An 8541-nucleotide genomic window follows, 5' to 3' on the forward strand; every position below is an offset into this window, starting at 1 on the left:
TGGTCTGAAATGTTTCATGGATTATTGTGATGAGAGTGGGCATGAAGCATTGTGAGGATAAGGGCACAGAACACTATGATACATGGGTCATGCAGGATTGTAATGACAAGTGCATGGAGCATTGTGATGAGAAGGGCATCGAGCATTATGATGACAAGTGTCATGGAGCCTTCTGATGACAAGGGCATTGAGTAATGTGATGAGAGGTTTCATGGAGCATTGTGATGACAATGACATGGAGCATTGTGATGCCATTGGACATGGAGCTTAGTGATGACAAGTCATGGAGCATTTTGATGACAAGGGCATGATGCATTGTGATGAGAAGGGCAGGGAGCATTTTGATGACCGGGTCATGCAGCAATTTGATGAAAAGTGTAATGGAATATTTTGATGGCAGGGGTTATAGAACATTGTGATGTCAGGGGTCTTGGAGCTTTGGGACGAAAAGGGTCATGCAGAATTTTGATGACAGGGGTTATGGAACATTGTGATGTCAGGAGTCATGGAGCTTTTTGATGACAAGTGTTATGGAACATTGTGATCACAAGGGATTGGAGCATTGTGATGACAGAGTTCATGGATCATTTTGCTTTGAAGGAGCATGGAGCATTTTGATGACAAGGGCATGAAGCAATGTGATCCCAATGTTCATGGAGGATTGTGATGACAATGGTAATGGAGTATTTTGATGACAAGCGCATAGAGCATTGTAATGACAAGGCCATGTAGCATTTTGCTGACAAAGGCATGGAGCTTTTTGATGACAGGGTCTTGGAGCACTGTGATGACAAGCGTCACGGAGCATTGTGAAAACAGTGGTCATGGAGCATAGGGCTGACAAGGACATGGATCATTGTGATCACAAGGGTCATGGAACATTGGGCTGAAAATGTTCATGGAGTATTGTGATGACAGGTGTCATGGAGCATTGTGATGACTAGGGAATGGAACATTGTGATGACAAGAGTCCCGAATCATTGTGTTGTCAGGTGTCATGGACTGTTGTGATGACAGTGGTCATGGAGCATTGTGATGATATTGGCCAATGAGCATAGTGATGAGAAGACCTTGGGTAATTGTGATGTCGAGCATCATGGAGCACTGAAATGACAAGGGGCATGAAGCATTGTGATGACAGGTGTCACGGAGTATTGTGATGACAGGGGTCATGGAGCATTGTGATGACAAGTGCATGGAGCTTTGTGATGATATGTGCATGGAGCATTGTGATGACAAGTGCATGGAGCATTGCAATGTCAAATGGATGGAGAAATGTGATGACAAGAGCATGTAACATTTTGATGAGAAGTGTCATGTAGCCTTGAGATTACAAGGACGTGGAGAATTGTGATGACAAGGGACATGGAGCATTGTGATAACCAGGGCATGGTGCATTGTGATGACAGGGGTCATGGAGCATTATTATGAGAACGGTCATGGTGCATTCTGACATAAGATATCACTTATGAAGGGAATGTAAACATGGCTACATATGAACTGATTTAGGGAAGAGAACAGAGTCTCAGATTTAGAAAAAATCTAACGCTTGCTTAAGGGGAAATAGAGGTGGGGAGATGCACAAAACATAACATTGATATTAGCACAGGTACCGTTCCATAATCCAAAAACAGAAGAAACAAGCCCTACTCCTTCCTCAGTGAACGGAACTCAACATCCCTATTCCCCGCAGAGAAATATATCTGACTAGTAAGAATTTTAAAACCTATGTATTGATATGTCTCTGTAAGGGAACCAAGTGTGTCTAGAACGACATAAACATGGAAGTGAGAATCAGCTCAAACCCACTATAAAAATGAATTTCAAAACATAACATAAAAACAGTAAAATTCTTACACAACACCTTCAGGGGTTCTGTTGAAACCTGGAATGACCCTACCTACAATGACAGCTGGATGTGGCATAAGGCTGGTCCCTTGGGACTGAGAGGATTGGTGAGATTGGGTGAAAAAATGCAGACCCTTTAAAGCAATAATGCCTGCCACCCATTCCATGGTTCCCATCTCTCCAGGTAGAAGGGAATATCACTACAGTTATAACGTGTATGGGAACCTAGAGAATGGAAACCAGCTGATGGTGAAAGGTTTCTAAAACTCTACTACTTTTTTCTCTCCTTGTGCTCCAGTTTGACATTCCAACTGCTTTACTATCTATCACCAAACTTGGATAGTCAGCACCTATAAACTCCTGGTTCGCACAGTTGGCAAATTGTGCAGAGGATATATGGGAAGACAGAGAACTAATGAGAGAGTAGCTGCAGGCATTTGGACGGCCACATGTCTCTCTAAATTCCCGTCACAAAGAGGAATTAACCAAAGTCTCAGCATGCCCCCCAGAACCAGTATAAATCCAGAAGCAAAACGGTTGATTTGCAGTCATCTCACAAAAACGCGAGTTGAAAAATGGAGCTCAGGGCCACAGCAATTCACTAACCTGCAGAGTTATAAAGGACTACTCTCTTCGAAAAATCTGTTGAGGGAAAGCCACGAGATGGAAGGGAAAATGAGGAAGAATGGCATGAAACAGATTTCAAGAGGTACATTGGAATCGCCTTAAACACAGGAAAAGCATTACAACCTTGAAAATTATGGAAATGGCCATAAAGGGCATATGGGTTTTCACGTGAATATATTCAGGAGAAAACGCATATGCCCTTTTTGGACAAGCAAGCAAACGGGCAATGCAAATCGGCACAACAAAGAAGTATCACTTCCCACCGGTCAAAAGGGACATCCACAAAATGGGTAAAAACCAGACAGGCAAGCCAGGCCCTGGAGAACAGGGAGCCTTGTTATGCTGATGGGCGGGATGTAAATTGCCAACTGCCTCTCTGGAGGAGTGCATCGTGTTCCCTAAAACAAGTAAACAACAGAGATACAGAGCCAAGGGCACTTCCAGTCTAGGGAATATACCTTGGGAAAACTGAAAATCAATAAGACAGAGCCACCCCCAAATTTAGGGCTGCACTGCTTACAAGAACCTCAACTGTGGTACACCTTAAATACCCCAGGAAAGACAAAAATGGTTCAAGAAATTGTGGTACTTACGTAAGATGGAATGTCCCTCAGCCATGAAATCAATGTCATAAGACAAGTAGCAGCAAAATGAGTGGATTCAGGTATGATGATTCTAAGTGAAATAAGTCACACAGAAAAAGAAAATTATCATAAGATATCACTTATGAAGATCCTGTAAACATGGCTACACATGAACTCAGTTAGGAAAGAGAACAGAGTCTCACATTTAGAAAACACTCTTATGCCTGCTTAAGGGGGAAGGAGAGGTGGGGTGATGCATAAAACCAGAGTTTGATATTAGTACAAGTACCGTTCCAAAAATCAAATATGGAATAGACAAGACCTACAACTTCCTCAGTGAAAGGGACTCAGAAGCCCATATTCCCCGCAGAGGAATATATCTTACTAGTAAGAATTTTAAAACCTATGTATTGATATGTCTCCGTAAGGGAATTAAGTGTGTCTAGACTGGCATAAACATGGCAGTGAGAATCAGCTGAAACCAACTATAAAAAGGACTTTAAAAAAAAAAAAAAAACAGGGAAATTCTTTACAATTCCTTCAGGGTCTATTATGAAACCTGGAATGACCCTATCTACAGCAACAGCTGGAAGTGGCATAAGGCTGGACACCTGGGACTGAGACGATTGGTGAGATTGGGTGAGCAAATGCACACCCTTTAATGCAATAATACGTGGCACCCATTCCATGGGTCCCAACTCTCCAGGTTGAAGGGAATATTGCAACAGCTATAACATGTACCGGAAACCAAGAGAATGTACATTTCCAAAAACCTAATACGGAATAGACAAGACCTACACCTTCCTCAGGGAAAGGGACTCAACAACCCATGTTCCCCGCAGAGGATTTTATCATACTATTAAGAATCTTAAATCCTATGTATTGATATATCTCCATAAGGGAATCACGTATATCTAAACTGGCATAAACATGGCAGTGAGAGTCAGCTCAAACCCAATATAAAAAGGAATTTCAAAATCAAACCAAAAACACCGGGAAATTCTTTACAAGTCCTTCAGGGTCTCTGATGAAACCTGGTATGACTCTACCTACAATGACAGCAGGATGTGACATAATGCTGTACACTTGGGATTGAGAGGATTGGTGAGATTGTGTGAGCTACTGCAGACCCTTTAAAGCAATAATGCATGGCACCCATTCCATGTGTCCCAAGTCTGCAGGTTGAAGGGAATATTACTACAGCTCTAACATGTACGGGAAACCTAGAGAATGGACACACTGTGAATAGGAATGGTCTCTAAAACTCAATGAATAATCCCTCTCCTGGTGCTCCAGTTTGACGTCCAACTGCTTTACTATCAATCGCCCAACTTGCAGAGACAGCCTCTTTAACCTCCTGGTTCGCACAGGTTGCCAATTTGGCAGAGCATGAAAGGGAAGAGGGTGAACCAATGAGAGACTAGCTGTTAGGCATTTGGACGGGCACATGTCACTCTTATTTCCTGGGAGGAAAAAGAATTAACCAACGTCTCAGCCACCCGCCGGGAACCAGTATAGTTCCTGAACCAAAATTTTGGACTTGCATTCAGCACACAAAAAACGAGTTGAAAAATGGAGCTCAGGGGCAGACTAATTCACAAACTGGCAGAGGAGTAATGGACCGCTATCGTGAAAAAATCTGTTGAGGTAAGGCAACGAGGCGGACTGGAAAGCGAGGCAGAATAGGCGGAAACAGATTTCAAGAGGTACGTTGGAAGTGCCGTTAAAGCTCAGGAAGAGGGGCAAAACTTCGACAATGATGCACTTGGCCAAAAAGAGCATATGAGTTTTCTCCTGAATATATTCAGGAGAAAACACATAGAACCTTTTTGGCCAGGCAAGCAAACGGGCAATGCGAATCTACACTACAAAGAAGTATCACTTCCCACCGGCCAAAAGGGACATCCGCAAAATGTGTAAAAACCAGAAACGCAAGACAGGCCCTGGAAAACAGGGAGCCTTGTTATGATGATGGTGGGGACGTAAGTTGCCAACTACCTCTCTGGAGGAGTGCATTGTGTTCCCTAAAAAAATAAACAACAGAGCTACAGAGCCAAGGGCACTTCCAGGCTAAGGAATGTACCTTGGGAAAATTGAAAATCAATAAGCCAGAGACACCCCAAAATTTAGGTTTGCACTGCTTAAAAGATCCTCAACTTGGGACCACCTTAAATATCCCAGGAAATACAAAAAGGGTTTAAGAAATTGTGGAACTTACGTACGATGGAATATCCCTCAGCCAAGAAATCACTGTCTTAAGGCCAGTAGCAGCCAAATGAGTGGATTCAGGTACGATGATTCTAAGTGAAATAAGTCACACAGAAAAAGAAACTTATCATAAGATATCACTTATGAAGATCCTTAAACATGGCTACACATGAACTGAATTAGGAAAGAGAACAGAGTCTCACATTTAGAAAACACTCTTATGCCTGATTAAGTGGGAAGGAGAGGTGGGGTGACGCATAAAACCAGAGTTTGATATAAGCACAGGTACCGTTCCAAAAACCAGCGATGGAATAGACAAGGCCTACACCTTCCTCAGTGAAAGGGACCCAAAACCCCATATTTCCCGCAGAGGAATATATCTGACTAGTAAGAATATTAAAATCTATGTATTGATATGTCCCCATAAGGGAATCAAGTGTGTTTAGACTGGTATAAACATAGCAGTGAGAATCAGCTCAAACCCACTATAAAATGGAATTTCAAAAACAGAACAAAAACACAGGGAAATTCTTTACAATTCCTTCAGGTTCTATGATGAAACCTGGAATGACCCTATCTACAACGACAGCTGGATGTGGCATAAGGCTGGACAGTTGGGACTGAGAGGATTGATGAGACTGTATGAGCAAATGCAGACCCTTTAAAGCAATAATTTGTAGCACCCATTCCATGGGTCCACCTCTCCATGTTGAAGGGAGTATTACTACAGCTATAACATGTACGGGAAACTTAGTGAATTGACAAACTGTGAATACGAAAGGTTTCTATAAGTCACTAATTGTCCCTCTCCTGGTGCTCTGTTTTGATTTTCCAACTGCTTTACTATCAATCTCCCAACTTGGACAGACAGCCCCTTTATCCTCCTGGTTCACACAGGTTGCCAATTTGGCAGAGTATGAAAGGGAAGAGGAAGAACCAATGAGAGAGTAGCTGTTAGGCATTTGGACAGGTACATGTCACTCTAATTTCCCGAGAGGAAGAAGAATTAACCAAAGTCTCAGCCACCCGCTTGGAACAAGTATAGGTCTTGAACCAAAATTTTGGACTTGCTGTCAGCTCCCAAATGACGAGTTGAAAAATGGAGCTCAGGGACAAAGCAATTCTCAAATTGGCAAAGGAGTAAAAGACCACTATCATGCAAAAATCTGTTGAGGAAAGGCACTGAGGCGGACTTCAAAGCGAGGCAGAATAGCCGGAAACATATTTCAAGAGGTACGTATGAAGTGCCTTTAAAGCACAGGAAGAGGGGCACAACTTCGACAATGATGAACTTGGCCAAAAAGGGCGTATAAATTTTCTCCTGAATATATTCAGGCGAAAACACATACGCCCTTTTTGGCCATGCAAGCAAGCGGGCAATGCAAATCTGCACTACAAAGAAGTATCACTTCACACCAGTCAAAAGGGGCATCCGCAAAATATGTAAAAACCAGAAAGGCAAGACAGGCCCTGGAGTACAGTGTGCCTTGTTATGCTGATTGGTGGGAATAAGTTGCCAACTGCCTCTCTGGAGGGGTGCATTGTGTTCCATAAAACAAATAAACAACAGAGCTACAGAGCCAAGGGCACTTCCAGTCTAGTGAATACACCTTTAGAAAACTGGAAATCAGTAAGACAGAGTCACCCCTAAATTTAGGGTTGCACTTCTTTCAAGAACATCAACTTGGGTACACCTTAAATATCCCAGGAAAGACAAAAATGGTTCAAGAAATTGGGGTACTTATGTACAAGGAATATCCCTCCGCCATGTAATCAATGTCATAAGGCCATTAGCAGCAAAATGAGTGGATTCAGGTACGATGATTCTAAGTGAAATAAGTCACACAGAAAAAAGAAAATAATCATAAGATATCACTTATGAAGATCCTGTAAACATGGCTACACATGAACTGTGTTAGGAAAGAGAAGAGAGACTCACATTTAGAAAACATTCCTATGCCTAATTAATGGGGACTGAGAGGTGGGGTGATGCATAAAACCAGAGTTTGAATTAGTACAGGTACCTTTCCAAAAACCTAATACGGAATAGACAAGACCTACATCTTCCTCAGGGAAAGGGACTCAACAGCCCATATTCCCCTCAGAGGAATATATCTAACTAATAAGAATCTTAAAACCTATGTATTGATATATCCCCGTAAGGGCATCATGTATGTCTAGACTGGAATAAACATGGCAGTGAGAATCAGCTCAAACCCACTATAAAAAGGAATTTCAAAATCAAACCAAAAAAACAGGGAAATTCTTTACAATTCCTTCAGGGTCTCTGAGGAAACCTGGTATGACTCTATCTACAATGACAGCAGGATGTGGCATATGGCTGGACACTTGGGAATCATAGGATTGGTGAGATTGGGTGGGCAAATGCAGAACCTTTAAAGCAATAATGTGTGGCACCCATTCCATGGGTCCCAACTCTCCAGGTTGAAGGAAATATTACTACAGCTATAACATGTACGGGAAACCAAGAGAATGGACCCACTGTGAACACGAAATGTTTCTAAAACTCAACTAATAGTCCCTCTCCTGGTGCTCTGGTTTGACTTTCCAATGGCTTTACTATCAATCTCCCAATTGGGAGAGACAGCCCCTTTAACCTCCTGGTTTGCACAGGTTGCCAATTTGGCAGAGGATGAAAGGGAAGAGGAAGAACCAATGGGAGAGTAGCTGTTAGGCATTTGGAGGGGCACATATCACACTAATTTCCCGGCAGGAAGAAGAATTAACCGAAGTCTCAGCCACCCGCCAAGAACCAGTATAGGTCCTGAACCAAAATTTTGGACTTGAATTCAGCTTACAAAAAACGAGTTGAAAAATGGAGCTCAGGGGCACAGCAATTCACAAATTGGCAGAGTAGTAAAGGACGACTATCGTGCAAAAATCTGTTGAGGGAAGGCAACGAGGCAGACTTGAAAGCAAGGCAGAATAGCCAGAAAGAGATTTCAAGAGGTACGTTGGAAGTGCCTTTAAAGGACAGGAAGAGGGGCACAACTTCGACAATGATGCACTTGGCCAAATAGGGCGTATGAGTTTTCCCCTGAATATATTCAGGAGAAAACACATACACCCATTTTGGCCAAGCAACAAGCGGGCAATGCAAATCTGCTCTACAAAGAAGTATCACGTCTCACGGGTCAAAAGGGGCATCCGCAAAATCTCTATAAACCAGAAAGGCAAGACAGGCACTGGAGCACAGGGAGCCTTTTTATGCTGATTGGCGGGATTAAGTTGCCAACTGCCTCTCTGGAGGAGT

Source organism: Mesoplodon mirus, assembly GCF_964341445.2.
Source record: "Mesoplodon mirus genome assembly, contig: HAP1_SCAFFOLD_196, whole genome shotgun sequence".
Classification (NCBI taxonomy): domain Eukaryota; kingdom Metazoa; phylum Chordata; class Mammalia; order Artiodactyla; family Ziphiidae; genus Mesoplodon; species Mesoplodon mirus.